At 42.0% G+C, this 20,992-nt stretch overlaps 1 long non-coding RNA gene across 3 annotated transcripts; it reads left to right on the forward strand.

Moving 5' to 3' along the window:
* Positions 1–817: 817 nt before the first annotated feature.
* Positions 818–12,880, forward strand: LOC311528784. Of its 3 annotated transcripts, none has more exons than XR_014713694.1 (4): positions 818–1,166; positions 1,277–1,308; positions 2,334–4,139; positions 12,483–12,880. It is a non-coding gene; the product is annotated as an uncharacterized lncRNA (long non-coding RNA). The 3 variants fall into 3 exon arrangements; XR_014713695.1 differs by lacking the exon at positions 12,483–12,880 and having other exon boundaries at positions 819–1,166; positions 2,334–2,523; positions 4,073–5,440; XR_014713696.1 differs by lacking the exon at positions 12,483–12,880 and having other exon boundaries at positions 826–1,166; positions 2,334–5,442.
* The last annotated feature ends 8,112 nt before the right edge of the window (positions 12,881–20,992 follow it).

Raw genomic sequence — 20,992 nt, forward strand, 5'->3', positions numbered from 1 at the left:
GCATGTTACAGCTGCACTTCTGTAGTGGGCAAAGTCATGCAAAGAAAAAAAATCGGGGGAAGAGGAGGAAATCACAACTTTTTCATTTCTGAGCTTTGCAATAACGCTGTATAGTTTACACAAACCATTAGTTCAGATTGTAAAGCATGATGGATAAAAGGGGCTAAAAATGTGATTTATACAACTCCACTCCGAAGCAGCTCCATGCATCACAAGATTACAACATGCCAAAGAGTTGTAAACATTCAGCAAAACACAAAATCTATGGTGCGGTTTTAGAAATGCAGGTTAAGTATGGGAATTGGATCTCTTTGGGGAAAGAATTCCACCAAAGACAAATTCGAAGAGTACAAACTGTCTGTATAAATGTGCAAATGGAAGGTCTGAGGTGACAATGCCTCTTCTGGGTGGAAGCAGAAGCCAGTTTATGAAAATATTGGTAAGTGAGGTTCTCTGGTCAGGAAGATCTTTAAAGTCAGTATACAGGGACTGAGCATAATTTTTAGGTTAATGTGTAACATTAAATAAATAACGAAGGGTAGTGAAAGAGTTCAAAGGGTAGTGAGAAACTAATCATATTGGGTTGGGATAACCTGTGGTGTGGATCTTGGCCATTCCTTTAATCTCCAGTTTCATGTGTCATCTAGATACAGAACTCCTCATCCACGCCTGTCTTTGGAATGGTCACAGCTTGATAACCCTACTTGTATCCCAAAGAAAATCTTTGCCATCAGCAGTGTCTAATGGGTCTATATTTTTATTATTTACTTAGCATATAAAGGAATATTCCTTGCTGCTGAGCATAAGAGAGACATCTTCTAGGTGTTACCATACTTGGCAGAGATTTTCTATTCTTAGATTACATTTTATTTGAAAGAGCTTCATTACTTTCTTAAGTATAAGACTCCCTCTGCAGTTAGTGCTCGCAGCAGCTGCTTGGTTTACTAGTGCAATGTAATGGATGCTAAATTTACCATGAGCAAGATATTTCCAGTTTGAACCACCTTTGATTAACTGGCACAACAGTAATTTAAAATGTTCATGGCTGCCTTCCCTCTCAGTGTTTCACCAGCATTCGTGGGCATGGAATTTTATGTTCTGCAAAGCCCTTGGCGATGAAAAGAGAAAATACAGTGCAATCAAATACACCCCTGAAAGGACAAGAGGTCAGTGTAAAAGACTTATAATATCAGCTGCACAGCGATTATAACCCTCATCCAGGAAGATCTCAATTTTAGTTGTAACTAAGCCTTCTGTTTTGCTGTGTCTGTTACAGACCTCACGATTCACAGACTGCTCGGAAATTGGGTAAGTGTTTTTTTTACCCACACTTGAGAAACCACTTTTTAAATGTATAGTTGGAAAGTCTGGCTTGTACAGCAGACCACACAGTCATTCTCCCAGTGAAATTCAATGCCTTTGGTTTATTTTGTTTTACCTAAGACATCACTGAAGCAAAAATGGTTTTGGAGGAGATAAATCTCTTTCCATCCATGTTTATGAGTTTTAACAGTTTATTGACAATCCTTTTTGTGCCTCCTGATATGACTCTGCTCCTTTGTTTCCTGCACTATTCTTCCCACAGAAAATAAGGCACAGGCCCCTTTCAAAGAACAAGCGATTGGATATGCAATTTCATAGTCCTGCGACTCTGGGTGTCCTTACTGGCTGTATTCGATAAGTGATCCAGGCAGCCAAGAATGATTTACTGCTCGTCTCAGTTTCCCCTTGCACTAGGATTACAGTCTGGGAGGCTTTTCAACAGCATATTCCCAACCCCATTTTTAATCAGTCTTTCACCCAGATTGGCCAAGAAAAAAGTACTAAAATCAGAAGGAGCACTGGCATCTGTTACGTGACTCGGAACAGAGCAGAGTTTGTCTCCGTTCCATTTTCTGCAGCTCTAATTTTTTGGTGACCACACACAAATGGTTCTAATCAGCTTGCAAAAGGTTGTCAGTTTAAAATGTTTGCTCTTTGCATTCCTCTAAGAATTACTTGTAACTTTCAATGTCCCTTTTCCCCTTCACATCTGAAAGCAAAGAGGTTGTTGAAAAAACGGATAATATCTTTTCTTTTATCCCCCTTTTGTTTCCTGACCAATTTCAATTTTCCATTAGCTGAACACTCCTATTGAGGGGTGTTGTGCAATGTAAGTGCAGCGGATATGGAAGCCTCTTTATTATGCTTGGAATGTCAATTTGGACATTTGTTTTAGTTGGACCATGAGAAACATGTTCATGGCAAGCACAAGCCAGCAGTTTGCTTCTTTAATGACCCTCTGCTAATGGGGCTGGAGCTGTCAGTCAGTGATACATGCTTCTTGATTGCAGGTGAATTCAGGTGCTCATCAGTTTGGAGCCAATTGGAAGCTGACAATGCCCTTGTCAATCAAGCCCCCAAGAGACATGGATTGGATATATCTTTTGGTACTTAAGAGGCAGCATCTTTCAATCATAGTGCCATGGCATAAGAAGCCATTAGAAGCCTTTTATTTTAAGATGACATTTAAAGTCTAAAATGGTAAGAAAAACATAAAGCTTCAAAGAAAGAAAGAAACTTGGTAGCCATTGTGACTTAACGACATGAGAGAGCAGATGTGTTACTGAAGAAGAGAAGAGACTAAATGCCCAGCAATCAAATGCATGCCTCTTTTCCAAAAATATTTTCTTTTTGCTATAATATCTACAGTGAAATATATTCCTTTATAAAAACAAAAACAAGCCTTTGGCACAAGCCTGTACAATCACACATTTTGCATGAGGCCAGGCCAAAATGGAAAAATATTAAGTGTATTTTTCCTGAAGTTTTCCATATTTTTTGCAGTGTGAAAACAAATGTGAGATGCTCAGATTTTTTTGGATAAATTTCAGCAGCATGCCACAAGAATGCCATCTAGCCAAAGAAACTCTAAAGTGCCATCTTTCTATATTGTAAACCACAATACATTCATATTTCTGACATAAGAAAGAACAGTACATAAGCAACTTCAGCTCTTAGGATAATGCTTAGGAGCCTCCACAGAAAGAATGCACCCCCCGCCCTCCATGGCCTGTGGAAGAAGATTTGTTCCTCTTATCTCCCTGCATATCTAGGCTCTGATCTTGCAAACACCTTTACATGGAACTACTCATGGGCCTGACCTACAGACCATTGAAGTCAATGAAAAGCATTTAGTTGATTTCAGTGAGCTTTGGATCAGGACCCAGGGGTGAAATTCTGGCCTCATTGAAGCTCCTATTGACATCAGGAGGGCCAGGATTTCACCCCATGTGCATTAAGTTATTTACTTTTGTATTTGCAGAATCAGAGCCCTACGAAAGCACCCAGCCTATGTGGGTAAGCTCAGCATGTGGTCAGGGGTTTGGCCTTAGAGTTAAACTGCAAACACGTCTTTCAAAGACCTTTCCCTTCCTTTTCATTATATAAATGAGGCTAAAAAGAAGCAAAACTTCTTTGTCAAACTTGAGGAAGAGTGTCAAACTGAGAGTCATAACTATGCTGTATAGAAACAATATAATTGGTGCTTTCCCTGGCTAAACCAAATCCTTCTGAGGAGTGAAGACATGGTTGATTCTCAGGAGGACTTCTTGAGATCAGGCTCCAGCGTGCGAATAAAAGCAATTTAAAAAAAATCAAGCCACACTGATGATTTTAGGGAAAGATTCTTTTGTGCCAACTTGTTAGCCTAGCGTTCTGGATGGAAATTAATTTCAACCCTAGCGAAAGCCATTACCACAGTATCTGAGCTCCTCACAAGGATTATTGTATTTATCTTCACAACACCCCCATGAGGTAGGGAAGTGCTGTTTACTCCATTTTACAGATGGGGAGGTGGGGTGCACAAACTTAGGGGCTGTCACAGAGCCTAACTTATAGGTGCTGTGATACAGCATGGCCAGAAGGCAGCAGGAGAGTGATATAGGAGAGATATGTAAGTCCCAGGATGAGGAGAAGCCTTATTCCCTGTAGAGGGAAGAAAGGTTTCTATAGATTAATTAAAAACACCTGAAGCCAATTAGAGCACCTGAAGCTAGTCACCTGATAAAACCCCCCTGTTTCAATCTTCCAGGGGAAGGAGTTGGAGCAGAGAGCAGTTTGGAGAAGTGCCGTGGCTGGCTAGAAGAGCAAGACCCTAGGTAAAGAAATGCCTGGCTTGTGCAGAGGGAGAGGGCAGGAAACCCCACAAGCTGAAGAGCAGGAGAGGGAAGTAGCCCAGGGGAAGGAAGCACTAGTTCAAGTGGTTTACCACTATCTCTAGGGCCCCTGGGCTGGGACCCGGAGTAGAGGGCAGGCCCAGGTCCCTCCTGCTCCACTACCCTTCTCTGGGTTACTAGTGGGACAGTAATTACTGTAGTTCAGGGGCAGAAATCTGTGCCCTGAACCCTCCCCCCCACCAAGAAGAGGAAGCATGAGACCCATCATAATAGTACCGGTAATTTGCCACAGTGCCTAGAAAATCACAGGGAGATGTTGTTAAGCACAAAGCCTGAGTTTGCTCTAAGGTGTGTGCTCTAACCACTTGGCTATGGGATATTCAGATGAGGGGCTTCCTCAGACTCTTCTGTTGAGGATGGTCTACTGTGGCTAAATAAATAAAAAGTCATGGAAGTGTGTGGGGGATGGGGGGGTTGGATCCTGAGTGAATTCTCTAACTACCAGCCTGTAGAGTCATGCTTTATCTTTGGCCCAAATGAGTCTTGGACCTGTTCCACTGTGGAGTGAGAGAAGGATTTAGGCACCTAAGCACTTTTGTCAATCCATCCCAAAAAGATGAAGTGACTTGCCCAAGGTTACACAGGCAGGTCATAGCACATCAGGGACTTGAACCCAGGTCTTCCTAGCTTTAATTCTGACCTCTGCTGCTCAGGTACTGAGCAATTTCTCAAGAAGTGGGGATTTTTCAGGGGAAAATGCATACAGGGAGGAAATATTTTAAATGGAAAGAATGAGGCCTGCCTGGGTGCAAAAGATGTCTCTTTCAGATTTCTTTGGGAGATGGCATGATTTTTGTTAAAGAATGGGTTTGCATATCTTATTGATTAATGTGTACCCTGCACCTATAGAAAGATGAGGCCTTGGTGATACAAAATGGTGATCCTTAATACTGGATCCTGATACCCCAGTGATTGAGCAAATAGATTAGATAGCTCAAACTGTATGTGTTAATGTCCAAAGAGATCCAAAAAATCAGCTTTTAAAGTTAAATTTTAAAAGCATCCAATAATAGGCTAATTATGTCATATTGGGTAGCTCACGCTCATCTCCAGAGCATACAAAGAAACATAAAAGGGCAGTACTGGGTGGAACGTAATTGAAGTACTGATTATAATGATGTTCAACATCTCCCCAAGACACTGCATGTTATTGCTCAATAAATATTTTTTCAGCTGTCTTTGTGCAGAGGTGACAATGAGTGGCTGATAACACCACATAATGCTGGTAACTCTATGGGGTTTTATTGAGGGTTATCCCAGGAATACATCCTAGCACATGCTTCCTACAGAGAGGTGACAGCATGAGTTTCGAATCAAACACCTGAGTTTAGCCAAGTTCAGCAGAAATTATTCCTCCTCAACTCACCAGCCAGTATAAATCAGCCTAGCGCCATTGAGACCCAATCAAGCTGTGCTGATTTATGTCTACTGGAGATCTAGTCCTTAATGTGGGGATGAGCAAACAGTATATAGACTAATTCCATTGTGTCAGAGCTGCCCATGTAGCAGAAGAACCATACTTAACATTCTGGGAAATATTGTCTCTTATCATGTATGAGATAAGCAATATAGCACATACTTCTTAAGTATCAACAAGATTGTTGAACTTTTCCATACTGGGACAGCCTATTCCCATCTAGCTGGGATCTACCTTTAATTCCCCAACCCCCCTCATTTGGTAATAAGGCAAAGGAAGGCTGGTCATGACCCCCTGACACTGATTTGTGACCTGCTGTGATGTTTTGGAGATCATTCAGACCAGTAAGGGGGTTCTGTTACCACTTGGGTGCTCTTATGCTGTGCAGCTTTGGTTCAGAGCCCTGACACCGGTAGCCGGCCAACAAGCATAAGGTCTCCGCCTGGCTTCCACCAGCCTAGTTACTCTTTGCACAGTGTCTCAGCTCCATACACCCCAAGTTCTTAACTACCGGACACTCAGACTTTCCCCTCTGGTTCATCACCCCCCCAAGGTGTGAAACCAGCCCCCAGACACTAGCTGATTTTGGCACAGAGGAGACCTGCTCCGTGTAAAAACAAACAAATTTATTTAATAGAAAAACCACAGATTCAAAGATAAAATAGCAAGGGAGAGCAAATCTATACCGGTCACACAGTAAATAAATATATAGGTGCAACCTCAGGCTTTACACTTCTATATTTGATAAAATCCCTGTTCTAATACAAGTCACCTGTTGCCTTTGAAGAGTTTCCCTGCTTGCCCTCTGCCATAGCAACATTTTGCCGACAGCACCCACCAAGCTACTATCTCTCAGGGCAGGTCTACACTACAAATCCTGCATCGGAGCAGCTGCACTCCTGAAGCAGTTCCATGAAGCTCCTCTAAGCCAACAGGAGAGAGTTCTCCTGTCAGCTTACTTCCTCCTCCACCCCGCGAGGCGATAGCTATGGTGACAGGAGAAGCTCTCTCACTGACATAGCGCTGTCTACATGGGGTGGGGGGGCTTAAGGTTGATATAACTACGTCGCTGTATGAGCAATGTGGTTATACCAAAGTAAGTGTGTAGGGTTCACCTGGCCTCAGTTTCTGGATCAAGACCTTAGTTTCAAGCCTCCTTTTTAAAAGAGCTTTTTCCTTTTTTGTTTTTTTGCTTCTGCCATGGTGACTCATGGTTCGTCAGGGTAGAGAAATTCTAAGGGATGTTTCAGTGTCTTTCCATTAACCTTAATGACCTATCTTTTTTCTGTTCCTGGGTTGTATAAGGCCAGGTGCTTGAAGCTAGTCTCGTCTTTTTGAGGAGGCAGCCCCTCCGTGCCTGACTGCTCATCTCCCTGCTAGGAGGTGGAGGTGAAGCTGCATCAAAGATTATCCATACAATTTTCTATATACACAAATACTTAACTTCATAACCATAACCTATATACATATCTCATAATGATTATTAAGCTTATGATTACAAGCTTTCAGAAAAGAGCTTACACAACATATTTTAATACACAGTATCTTTGTACACAATCAGTTGTCTCAGTGGCCAACTGATTGTGTACAAATCTTTGGGGTTCAGACCCACTGTTTTCCCCTTGGGGTGACTGGATCCTGAGAGACATCCAGGTGTTGTAAGGTCTAGGTAAGTACCAGGCACCTTATATCAGCACACAGACCTGCACATATGTATATGCACTATTTTAGATCACATTTCCCTATTTCCTCAGGGAATATGTGCATGATGAATGATAAAAGTGGGCTTATATTGTGAAGTTTCACAATAGTTGCTAACTTTGAGATATTGGTGACTGGAGCAGAATTGTTAATTGCTGATAGCAGAAGCTAGAATAACTGCCTGCATGTAATGGAAAAATGGAACTTTGCCCAACAAAGCCAGTAAACATCTATGTTCCACTGGCATTGTTAAAAGCAATAGGGTAGCATTCAGTTTTTCTTTCTATCTTCCTTTTGGTAATATCTGGCGTAAGTGCTTGCTTTTCAGAGGCATGTAGCCTGAAAATACTATGCTCTGTTTTCATTATTTTAAGCAAATTTTCTTCTGCTATTTTTAAATAATGTGAATACCAGAGCCCGGGGAATGGCTAAAATGACGTTGCCTTTTTTTTAGCAGACCAGAACGTAACTAAAAGAACTTGAGGATATATTAGGATGTTACTTGTGTCAGCACATAAATTACGTAGGTTTACAGAATCACAGAAATGTAGGGCTGGAAGGGACCTCAAGAGGTCATCTAGTTCAGCCCCCTGAACTGAGGTACAGCCATGTATACCTAGATCATCCTTGACAGGTGTTTGTCTACCTCATTCTTTACAATCTCCAGTGACAGGGATTCCATAGCTTCCCTTGCTAAACTATTTAAGTACTTAACTATTCTTATAGTTAGGTAGTTTTTCCTAATATCTAACCTAAACTTCTCTTGTTGCAGATTAAGCCCATTACTTCTCGTCCTACCTTCAGAAGACATGGAGAAAAAAATATTACTTTATATAACAGTGTCTTTAACATATTTGAAGACTATTATCAGTTCCCCCCCCTCAATCTTCTTTTCTCCAGACTAAACATGCCCATTTTTTAACCTTTTCTCATAGGTCAGGTTTTCTAAACCTCATGTCACACTTGTTGCTCTCCTGTGGACTCTCTCCAATTTGTCCACATCTTTCTTAAAGTGTGGTGCCCAAAACTGAACAGTACTCCAGCTGAGGCCTCACCAGTGCAAAATGGAGCGGAACAATTACTGTCCCCCTCTTCCATCCGACACCCCTGTTAATACACCCCAGAATATTAGGCTTTTTCTGCAATTACATCACATTGTTGGCTCATGTTCAATTTGTGAACCACTATAACCCCCAGATCCTTTTCAGTAGCAATACCACCTGGCCAGTTATTCCCTACTTTGTAGTTATGCATTCGTGTTTTTCTTCCTGAGTGTAGTACTTTGCACTTGTCTTTATTGTTTGCCCTCTGTTATTACAGTATTATGTTCCCATAATAACATGTAACATTTACCGAGTGTTTTACATTTTCACAGTGGTGTGAAATTAATGTGTGTTGTGGGTGAATATTATTCCCCATTTTACAGATTGGGAAACTGTGGCAGAGACAGGGCTTATTATTTGTTGTTTCGGTACATAATATATTTAACAGTAAAAGCTAAGATAAGGAGAAGAAATAAGAGTGAAGTAGAGGTTGTACAATAAAGAACTGAACTTGAAAAAAATTCCAGTATGCTGAAGTTCCCTGTGAGTGAATGCAATTGCTAAAGATAAGACTCAATATTCTGGAACCTTTTAGTTTTGGCTAGAAAATAGGTATGCATAAATGCTGCAAAAAACCAGCATTAAGTGTTTGCACTCCGCTTGTACTCTGTACCGTTTATTCCTCTCAGGAAGAGGAGTAATGTGTGCTGGATGAAGGTACACAAGTCTGTATCAGGGCACACACACACTGACTGCTAAATGTCTGCATTCTGGAATTTGTCTCCCTTCCAGAGGACCTGTGGAGCAGCTTCTCTATTGCTTTTAGGGGAACCCTTGTTGGGCGTGGGGAACTTTTTCCCTGCACTCTCTCTGGCTGTGTCTTTTACATTATATCCATTAGTGCAACTTGCAGCCAAAATTCAAGCAAAAATCTGTAACAAAAATGACTGTCTCCTCCATTCTTTTGCCTATGTTCAAAAATTCCCATCACACTCACAAAAGGAATCTGTTTCAAAAGTCTTACAAGGATGACAAAAGACTTATATCTATGTATTGTACTTATATATTGTACCGTCTTACCCTAGTATCTGACCAGCTCACACCATTTAATGTATTTATCCTCAGAAAAGCCCTGTGAGGTAGGGCAGTGCTATTATTCCCCTTGTATAGTTGGGGAACTGAGGCATGGAGAGGCTAAATGACCAGCCCAAGATCACCCAAGTCTGACAGAGCAGGGAATTGGACTCAGGTTTCTGAGTCTTAGGCTGAGTCGCTGTTTGTGACCAAGTGGGCCCTAAGCACCGAACCAACCTTCCTTCAGCCCCATGCTACAAGCAGGACTTAGGTGTCATTGCAAAAATCCTGGGGACCCCTCCATTGTTTCTGACCTCATTGTTTCTGTACCTACCTCAAGGAGCTGCATCACAATCACCCTCCCGGGTTTCTCAACTTCCTTTGGAGACCTTAACACCATCGATGTTCACCTTATACACACAACAGTATCATGGTAGCCTGCCTCTTGATATACATTGTAAGCATCGTTCTAGACTTTACCCAGACCAAATTCCGTCTTCCCCGTCTTTCACCTAGCTCTCCGGTGGGTGAATCTAGATGCTGGCCATAAATCAGTGTAACAACAGCAGATCGGTATATCATTTCTTGTAGGAGGGAACATGTAGAACTTTGTTACGAATTCATTCATTGATGAAACAGCCTCTAAGGCTTTAAAGCCACTTGTCAGTCTCTCATTCCTTGAGGCCAGGTCTTCTTGAGCTTCCATGAAGCCTTTGAGAGGCCATTTGTATTAATAGGTCTAAGGTTCTGCATTTCCTGGATCTGAAGCACTAATGAAAAATCCTTCCTGATACTTCTCTAGGGGAAAGGCAGTTTCCTCCATCTCCCCATCCCTATCAGCACATCTGATCCAGCCAGTTAGCTGACCTTCTGGACATTTACGTCCTATGACAGATTTACATGAAACATCTGCCTCTCCTTGGCAGGGCGGGTATTTCATAGTTAAAGGCCACGGGCTATCTCAGGACATGAAATGGTTCTTGCTTCTGAGACAACTGTTCACAGTCTCAGGAGGGGAAATAGCAATCAGACCTTTTGCCCTGGCTGACTTATCATACTGCTGCTTCTGCCCGACTTGGGCTTCCTCTAGGGTCTGTTAAGTAAGATCCTTCATCCTGTATAATTATTTCCCCATCCTGATTCTCAATACTGACTTGACAGGGGAGAGCAGTTCAAAGAATACGAGCGGTGGATGCCTGTGTTTTTGATCTATGCAGAAGCTGGTATGGGAACGACTTCGAGCTGATATCTAAATTATTTTGGAGCACATTATTCTTCCAAAGGATCTTGATGAACGGCTTTGGAGATTTATGGGAATGATGTTTATGGTGGCATTCCAATAAGCAGAGACAGGTGAGTTTGACCCAGGAGAAGATGCCCGGACACATTGCAAATGGTCAGTTCTTAGGAATGTTGGGATAGCTTTGTTGTCCACACAGGAACCTTTACTTACACTGAGTTCTAACCCATGGATGTCAGTGGGATTACTCCTTGATGAGGTATTATTCACTGCGATAAGGCTATGGCAACCTAGTCCTGATTAGTTGGGGGAGGCAGAGGGGTACTAACAGGTTGGAATAGACTGGAATTATCTTGCTGACACCCCTTGCATTTATTTATTTTTTATTATTATAGCAGCATGTATGTGCAGGGCACTTTACCGACCAATAAGGAGATACTGCCAACAATGACAGCGGAAGGGGAGACAGGGAAATATTTGGAAGGAAAGATAAAAAGCTCAATTATTTGCCGCATTACATTTGAGCCCATAGCAAGAGCTCCATAAAGATGTCAAACAGCCACACTGAGGCGTGAGATTCCACAGGGAGCCGGAGCAGAGACATAAATTTGTGATTTATCAGTATAATGGAATTATATTGACTTGTACCCTTGATAAATTTGGCCTATTGATTAGATTTTCCCCAACACAAGCACTGCAAAGGGGCTAATATTTATTAGCCCATTTTACTGATGAGTAAACAAAGACGCAGCGAGGCTAAACAATTTATCTAAGGTCACCCGGTAAGTCAGAATTAGAACTCAAAAGTCCTAACTCCAATCCTAACAACACTGTAACACATGGAATGACTAGTGTAAATACCGGCGATAAAACTACCGACAGGGCAGGACTGATATTAGGCCATAGTTAAAAAAATACAAAACAGAAATTGGGTTTCATATTGTCACACAACCATTTTCAGGGGGTATTGGTGTGTTACTTAGGCAATGGGAGCTTGATGCTGTCTATTCTTGAATGAGAGAGGTTTTCATCATATACAAAAACAAGTTCTTACAATGCTATTGCCCCACACTTCTACTATAGTGATTCTTGCAGTTTGGGCTTTGAGTGTAACCCAATGTATTTTATTATGAGCAGTATTGTGCCACATGTCATATTATATATATGGAGTGAAATCCTGGCTTTACTGAAGTAAGTAGGTGAAATCCTGTTTCCATATAAGACAATGGAAGCTTTACCGTGACATCTTGAATCTAAAAAGAGAGGCATTTCTAAAATATTCTCTAAAGATCATCCCTGAAAGAGTTAACACGTAGAGCTTCCCCTCCCTCACCCCTTGACGTTCTGAACCTTTTCTCAGCTACCAGCTTCCCAGAAGTGATTGTCCGCTCTTTGTGAATCAGACTATTTAAGCAGCATGAATCCTCTGAGTTTCAGTCCCTGGGCCTCCCTGCAGTTGTTAAATAGCTTAGTTCATGTAGTTTGCCAAGCAAAGGGCTGCTTGTGACTAAAAACCACTGTGCTGTTTTAATAGCTCTAATATAGTGGACCAACAACTGTACCCATGGGGTACAGTCAGAATCTGGGAAGGGGCAATTTGCAAGTAATTTAGCGTTTCCGCTAGGAACAGGGAGCTTGGTGTGTGAGGAATGTGATGAAGTCTGATGTTTTAGAGGTAAATGGACTAGTCAGTTTTTGTACATTTTCCACTTTGTTGGTAAATTCTTACTTTCCTGAGAGAACACAATGACCAAAACACCAGTGAAATTTGGTTTCCTTTCCTCCTTAAGGAACGTTAATCTCCAGACTGACCGTTCTGAATCTGACTCCGCACTGGAACTGACGAGAGGTGCTGTTTATTCAAGACTCTTTTATGATCCCCATCATTACCATGTATGTCTGGGAAACATGCTCCTTCTCAGTGTACTGTCATTCTCACAACACAAGGCACACAGTCACTTCAAGAGGAGCATTACCTTGTGGTTCAAATCAGATACTGAACTTTTCTTGGCGGCAAATGCAAATAGTCTTCGCTAACGGAGCTATGACAATTTATAGCAGATGTCCCTTGGGCTGTATTCTGGGCTGCTCCACTGACATGCAATGGAACTCAAAAGGAGTCACTCAGTGTCTCTCTGCCTCAGTTTCCCCCCAATCTGAAAAACAGATTGCCTGGGTTACAAGGTTGCTGTGGGGCTTTAAAATTAATGTTTGTAAAGCACTTTGAGATCACCCATTTATAATTATATATATATATGTGTGTGTGTGTGTAAAGGACTATTTAAAATATAAATCAAAGTATTATTATAAGAAGTCTGTTCCAGAGACCCATGCATGGCTTGGATTCAGTAAAGTATTTGCTGTTAGAATCCTTTCTAGTGAAAAAATGTTTCAACAGCAGCTAGTTAAATATTGTGATTTCATATGGCGCCTTTATTTACAGTGTGTCGTTATCTTTAACAACATCTATTTATAATGATCTTTATGAGATAATAAACAGTGCTATCCTATTAACAGTGACCTCAAAGTTCAGCCAAAAGCATGAGGAAGTCTGCCAAAATAGCTAGGTGGCCTTTCTTGCAGTCTTGCGAAACACAGCTGACTTTTATTTTTATTTTCAGATCTAGCAAGAGGAATACCCAAATAAATATAAATTAGAGGTGTTAAGTGAAATTTATGGATCGTGAAGGTGTGAATCAGCTGGCACCAGCGAAGTGTGGATTCAGGTATAGGCTAGGCATGCAAACTGCTCTCGGGTGGCTTTGCCAATACTCTAATCTTATCTGTAGCATCGCAGGCATTTTATACCTTTGACGTTGGAAGGAAAATCTGTTGGCTTCTCTTCTGGAAAGCCTGGTCGAGGGGCAAAGACAGTTCCTGGTGTAGAGGGAGATGTTTGTATAGGTGGCTTGGTGGCAGGATGTAGGTTGAGGAAATTACTGGTGATGTAATTAATGCCAAGTTTAACGGACTCCTTACAGAAGAGGAAAGTCATCGTTCCACTAATAATAATATGACTACTAGGACAACCACATGCTGGGGTTTAGGGGACAGATACAGGCATTGCCAAAAGGAGAGATGGACATCTATGATTCCAAAATGACATGTGAGTAACATGTTCTGTGTTGAGCTCTGTTCACTCCTTTGGTTCTTTAACTGTGTCCTCTGGAGCCCTGCAGTCCTCAGCACTCTTCCTAGCAGTCCACAAAATGAAAGAATTTTGCACACCAAACGCTATGGGAGTCTGGAAAGAAAAAAGGATGCTACAGAGGTTCTTTCAGTGACAAAGTAGACTGCGGAGTGAAAAGCTGGAGAATGGCTGATCCAGACAACAGTTCCTGTGTGAAGCGCTGAAATACGAGCTGACCTTGCTGTGCTCCTGACCACCATGTATCATTCCCACAGCCGCTTTTTTATGCCATGGGCAATAAACAGTCACTTTTATACTAACATCTGTATGAAAAGCTTGCTGCCCTCGTTGACCAAGAAAACACCCATCCTACTCCAACAGTGCTGTACAGCAGAGAACTGACTGGATTGTACACCCTGCTCTGAAGCTTTCTTCTGCCTTCACCAGATTATTTATTGCTATGTTCCACACTGGGAGGAAGAGAAGGTTTTATGCAATGTCTTCATATTTAAAAACTAAACAGCTTCTATAAAGGCCTCCTGTCACATTCTGGGTATTAATGTGTTATGCTTTAAATGGTAACCCACAGCTAAATGCATTCTATGCTATGGATCTGGCTAGCGTATGTGCTATGTTGACACAAATTATGGCATTATATTGTATATGATACCTGATATTATTTTTATTATAATACCAAGATCAAGGCCCTAGAATGACTCATGCCTGAAGCACTTACATTTAGAGATGTGCAAATAACTGATTTTTCAGGTCACTGGCAATTCTGGAAAAAACACGTTTTGGGGTGACCCGAAAATTAACTTTTTTGGCTAATCAAAAATACTAAATAAAGTCATTTGGGGTTGAACGAACCATTTAAGTTTGACCAAAAATTAAATGTTTTGTTTAGATTTCCAGACGTTTTTTTTTAAAGTTAAAAAAATAAATAAAATTTGAAGAACATTTCAAAAACAGAGTTGTTTTGAATCAAAAAGGATTGACATAAAACATTATTTTTTTTTCTTTTAACATCAACAATTTGGCAAAACCAACATGAATTCACAAAATTTTCAGTGTTGCTGAATATTCATTTTTCGTTGGACAAAAGTTTCACCTCAAAAATTTCACTTAGATTTATCTATATTGTAACTAAATAAGACAAGATGGTGGTGTTATCCTAATTTTACAGATGAAGAACTGAATCAAAGAGACATTAAATGACTTACCCATGGTCACACAGGAAGTCCACTGCAGGAGCAGGAAGTGAACCCAGTTATACCTTTTGCTCTATTTAGATTAGCTAAACCTTCACATCTCCATCTCCCTCCAGTACTGGGCCCGAAGAGAGCCTTAAATCCTACATACCCTGTGTAGCCCACGCTTACTGAATGTGGATGTCTACACCACACATGGAAGTTAGTGAACAGCAAACTTGGCTTTTTAGGTGTACCTGGCATACCAGCTTACCCAACAGCCTATTGTAGGAGAGAGAGAGAGCCTGGAACACTGGGCCTGGTGCAAGACCTGAGGCCTGAACCAGAGTTAGGCCCAGGGCCAGATTTCCAATTAGGCACAGTAGGCACATGCGTAGGGGCGCCTGCGTTCTAGGCGTGCCGTACTTCTCTAAAACTGTGCAACAGAAAGATCAGCTGTAGGCAGGGAGGGGCACTGAAGATGCTATGCCTAACAGCGCATTAGGTGTAAATTCGGCCATGTATTAAAGCCGATGGTTACAAATTCACTGTCCAATATCTGACCTTGGAAAAAGTATTGCTAGTGTTGCTAAAACACTGGCACTTCCAAGAAGCAACAGCTTCTGGATATGTGTGAGAACACACTTTAAAAGATGAGCTCAGAGACACCAGGTAAGAGGGTGTTTTGCCCAAGATACCCTGAACATGATACAAGGGGAGGTCATGAAACGCATAAGGTGGTACGTAAGTTGCTTGTCTCAGTCTATAAGTGCCGGGGTACCTCGCCTTAACCCTTTGTGTGGGGGGGACAGCAAAAATTCCCACAAAAATTCCCATTCTTTGCCACAGGGCACTTATGTGTTAGCGTTCCTGTATCCATGGAACCAGGGTGCTAGGACTTTGTGTTAAGGGCAATAAACCTGGCTGAGTGCTTTTGTCACTGAACCGAGTCTGTGGTCTTTCTGGGTAGTAACCATCAAGGTCTGCTGAACCAGCTATCTGCACAGGGCTGGGACAGTATACAAAGAGAGCACACACACACCTAACTGACAACACAACACCTGTATGCTCCAGTATCAACTTGCTCTAACCAGTTTTTGACAGCTAGGAAAGTTTTTAACGTGACTGAGCCAAGCACATCATCTCTCTCCTCGCAGTAGACTCAGACTCTGTCAGAGCTGTGTGAATGAAACAGCTCTGCACAGCCATTCAGCGGAAAAGCTCCAAACATCCCAGAGGAAATGGCAACATTCAAACACAGGCGAGCCCACAAGTGAATCACACACAACACTTATCCATCGCTCATTCTGGTGAATCAGAAGGAGATGCTCTGTCGGCTGCCTCCCCGCTGAAGCAAAGCCTCTGTGAAGCCCTAACGAGCACTGTGTTGCTAGCAGGGCTGTCTTTCAGGTTAAACATAAAACTGAAATTCTGGATACTTGTAGTTCTTAAAAATACCTTGGCAGGGTTGTTGTTTTTTTCTACACTTAAGGGGATTGACCCTGCCTTAGGCCACAGAGCTACTTTTAAACAGGTACATGGAAAATAGCATTGCCATCTGGCCATTTTTTGACCAGCCTGGCCACTTTTTCTACTCTCTTGCTGGTTGCTGGACATGAGATGTAATTTGCTGGGGTTTTTCTGTTGCACGCTCCTAGGGGATTTCCCTTGACGGCTGAGCCTTCTGCGTGGGGGTGGATGTAGGGGCTCAAAGGCCAGGGGCATCATGCATCAGGCTACTGCTGGGGGAGGGCACCCAAGAGAGGAAGAGAAGGGTGTGGCAGAGGAGACAAATCTATGCCCTCCCACTCTTAAAAAGGCACTCCTACAGTTCCTGAATCACACTGACCTGGCCCATTTTCAGTTTGAGTGCAATCTCCCTACCTACAATTCCAACCACAGCATCCACTAGATAAGGGCTCTGTCTTTGTTTTTAATTCCAAACTATTTGTGGAATAATGCGGTTAGCTCTGAACACCCGGTGCATTTCACCCCAGAAATGGCTGAATTTTGGTAGCTGGTGAAATAAGACCTGCATATGTAGATAGCTAGATAGCAAGGTTTGTACAGTGCTTTGGCATCCTTTGGAATAGAAGTTGCTAAGTTATTTGGTATTTTTTATCATGCAGCTTTGAGGTGTATTTTTGATTCTGGCCAATCACTTGGCCCTTCTATATGTTTCCCTGGTAAACAGTGGGGTCCGAATTCATATCGCAGCATAACAACTTGGACTTCCCTCAAGGAAAGTGAAGGAGGGAAAAAAATCACACCCAAGTTTTTTCTGTAGAGAAAGCAAAATTATGTTTGCTGTAACATCAAAAATCCAATGGTGGCAGGGTCAGTAGCTCAATCCATTCCTGCTATGAATAACAATCTGAAAAAATGAATGCGTCAACCTCTTCAGGCCTGAGCTATCTCAAAGCCCTTTGATCCCTCAGTTCATGACTGCTGGCCATCAAAAGTATTTTCTCTCCATATTTTCCCCCAACAGGTTCAAAGGAAAATCAATTAAATTATTAAAACTTGAATTGCTTTCCTGTATGAAATTATCACCTATAAAAAGATACCTTTAATTGGGGACTGTAAAGATCTAAATGACCTCCCCTCACAAATCTCTGAAATGCCCTTGCTAAATCTGACCTGAAGCATGAATCCATTTGGGGGTGAGGGTAATTTTAATGTGGCTGAAATTATAGTTTCATTTTCTTCCCAGTGGTATCTATTTATTTATTTTATTTTTTACAGCAGTCCAGCTGAAGGCTAACACTTGACTTTAATGACTGCTGAGGAAAGCATATTAGTGGGGTGATATATTGTTTTTCTTTACTTAACAGCTGTGCTTTCCCTAGTTCAAAAGAAAATGAGGTCTCAAGTAGAGAAGAGTGTTATTAAGAAAATACAGGTTGACTTCAGAACAACGGTATGCATCCTGAAGGCTGCTTTTCAGGTCACAGAGCAAGAGAGGGGCTGGGGAGATGCAAATGATCTACCCTGGAATAAAGGGGTTAACGGCTAAATACAGTCCTTGATCCATATGCTGAATTCCCTCTGGTATCTATGAGAGTTAGTTCAGCATGAATGGCTAGCAGCACTGAGGATCTGCTTCTGAATCACTGAAGATAATGGGACTTTTACCATTGATCTCAATGGGAGATAGATGAGGGCATAAGTCTCTACAGTTTGAAATTATCCCTCAGTCTCACCTAGTACCGCTATTTTGCACATAACTGTATATTTTGAGAGTCAAAGATTAATAAAGCTGAAGGCCAGAAGGGACCATTTTGATCCTCTAGCCTGAGCCACAGAAGCCAAAGAACCTCACCCAATTATCTCTGCATCAGGACAAGAACTTCTGATTGAGCTGTAGCATATCTTTTAGAAAGACATGCAGGCCTCATTTACAATGATGGAGAATCCACCACAACCCTCAGTAAGTTGTGAATCTTGGTTGTAAGGAAAAGAGAAACTCAGCATGTATAATACTGTAGGTCAGACTTTATATAAATGTTCAATTTCTAAATAGTTTCTAAAGGGCGAATAAATATGTGTTTCTTTATTTGTATTAAACAGATGTTTTAATAAATGGTATATCAATGGTTATCGATTGTTATGGAGTCCAGCAAGCTTGGCTTATAACCATCTATAATACTGTAATGATCAGTGCAGACAACAGCTCCACCAATAGGTAGTGCAGTATCTTTATCTTTAGGATAAGTTGTTGTCTTGATATAATGTTTTGTTGTGATTGGTTGGGTTGAAAGTACTAGGAGAAAGTTAAGCCCTACCTGAGTGTGCTGGAGTTGTTACCTTTTGTGTTCCAAATACCTTGTAATGATGTGCTTATAACTCTTACAACACATGGTACTCGTGTATAATACTCTCATAAAAGGTAAATAAATTCTTGATAGATTTTATAAGTCATTTCTAAATGTATATGTCACTATACAATGTTACTGTCTTGTGTATACTTGAGATTTCAGAATGAATTTTTTTTTTTACTAGTGCGCTATGCTCATTCCCAGAAGAATACATCAAAAGTTGGTGCATTTTTAATTTTTCCTGTTGCAGATACTTGGAACAGAAATAGATGAACAGCCAGGCAAGTACTGCAGTCAGCATCTCCATAGGAATGTAATTGCGGAGACAAAGCACCTTGGCCTAGCCCAGGGCTTCTCACCCTTTTTCTTGCTGAGGCCCCCCTCAACATGCTATAAAAACACCAGGGCCTGGCAGGGGAGTGTGGGACCCTTGGGCATAGGCATAATTTTACTTCTATTTTGTGGGGGATGAGGGGGGGTAAGGGCAGGTGGGGCTTGAGCTAGCTCCACACAGCAGAGTCCAGGGAGGGAGCGCGACCTCCACCCCCTGACTCACTCAGGAGGCCACCCAGCCTGTCTGGGCAGTGGTGGGATGCAACCAAAAAATACAACTCAAAGGGAGGACTCAGTTCAAAAAGTTTGAAAACGCTCAGGGTGCAGGCAGGGAGTAGCTAGGGGCTGTGTGAAGTGGGTGGAGTAGCTCAGGGTGCAGGCAGGGGGTAACTAGGAGCTGTGTATGGATGGGGGAGCTCCCCGTGTAGCTCCCAGCTTCGGGAGGGGGGAGCTGGGGCTGCCGGCTTCAGCCCCCAACTGCTCCTGGCTTGGGGGGGGGGAGGTTTACCAGCTTCAGCCCCACATTGCTCCTGGATTGGGGGTGTGCCGGCTTCAGCCCCGCACCACTCCTGGCTTCAGCAGTGGGGCTCGGGGCACTGGGTTTCAGTCGCGAGGCTCCGCGACCTCCCTGAAAGGGCTCACGGACCGACCCCTGTTGAGAACCACTGGCCTAGTCTACACGTAGTTATACCACTACAAAAACTATGTCGGGTAGGGGTAGGATTTTTTACTGATGTAGTTATACCAGTACAATCTCTAGTGTGGACACCGTTATACCAGTATAAAGGGGCCTCATGCCAGTATAGCTTATTTCCCTTCCTGTGCAAGGGGAATATAAGTTTTAAATTATTACATAAGAATAACTGTGTCCATACTAGTAGGAGTTGTACTCATTTAACTATATCAGTACTGTTAAAGCCGCATAACTTTTTGCGTAGACAAGGCCTTCCAGTAACTGATAATTGCCATACATCATCTCTTTCCATGTTCTGGGATGGAAACAACCTAATGCACAGTGTTATATCAGGAAGGACAGCTCTGTTACAGGCAGCTGATATGAAGGCATCAGCTCAGTCATTTTGCTTCCTTCCTTCCACTAAGCATGGAGCAGGAAACATGGGCCACTAGCTCTGAGGGCTTTCCATACACCCCCTCAAAAAAAACAACAACAACAAAAAAAGATAAAAAGGAAGGAAGAAGCAAGAAACAAGGATAAGAAGAAGGCAAGAAAAGGCAGAGAAAAAGCGTGACTGCCAACTGTATGGCTCAAACTCAGATGTAAAGCTACATTCCACAGCTGTGAACAGGAGGAAGGATATGAATTCCCACTAAGTAACCCTTCTTCTTTCCAAAGATCCCAAGATTTCCAGTGACATTCTCAAAAAGTCCCATCGATGAAGCTTTGCTGAAAAATACCAATGAGAAACAAAACAAAGCAACCTAGCATTTGTTTTCTCATACTTTTTACCTCTTGTGGTACTGTGTGAAATTCTTGCATTCCTGCAATGCACTATTATGATGAGTTTATCTTGCCACAATAAAATAAATACTAACTTCATAGTTTGTATCTCTGTAAACATACACATTCCAGGTTCAAATGATTGGCTCAGGCTAATTACTGGAATTCTGTCTGTGATCCTCACAGATAACAGAGGTGAAGAAATCACATTTTCAGTCCAGTGGGTATGTACAGAACAGACCCCAAAAAATCAGGTAAATAGCCTGATTTAAATTCTCCTATAACTTGTAATTATTGTACTTTCTATATCTCAACTCTATCTATTTATACTGATGTGGACAGATGGCTGGGTGGGTGGGTGTGCTGGCTG

This window comes from Lepidochelys olivacea (assembly GCF_965140295.1).
Source record: "Lepidochelys olivacea isolate rLepOli2 genome assembly, chromosome: 12".
NCBI classification, from domain to species: Eukaryota; Metazoa; Chordata; order Testudines; family Cheloniidae; genus Lepidochelys; species Lepidochelys olivacea.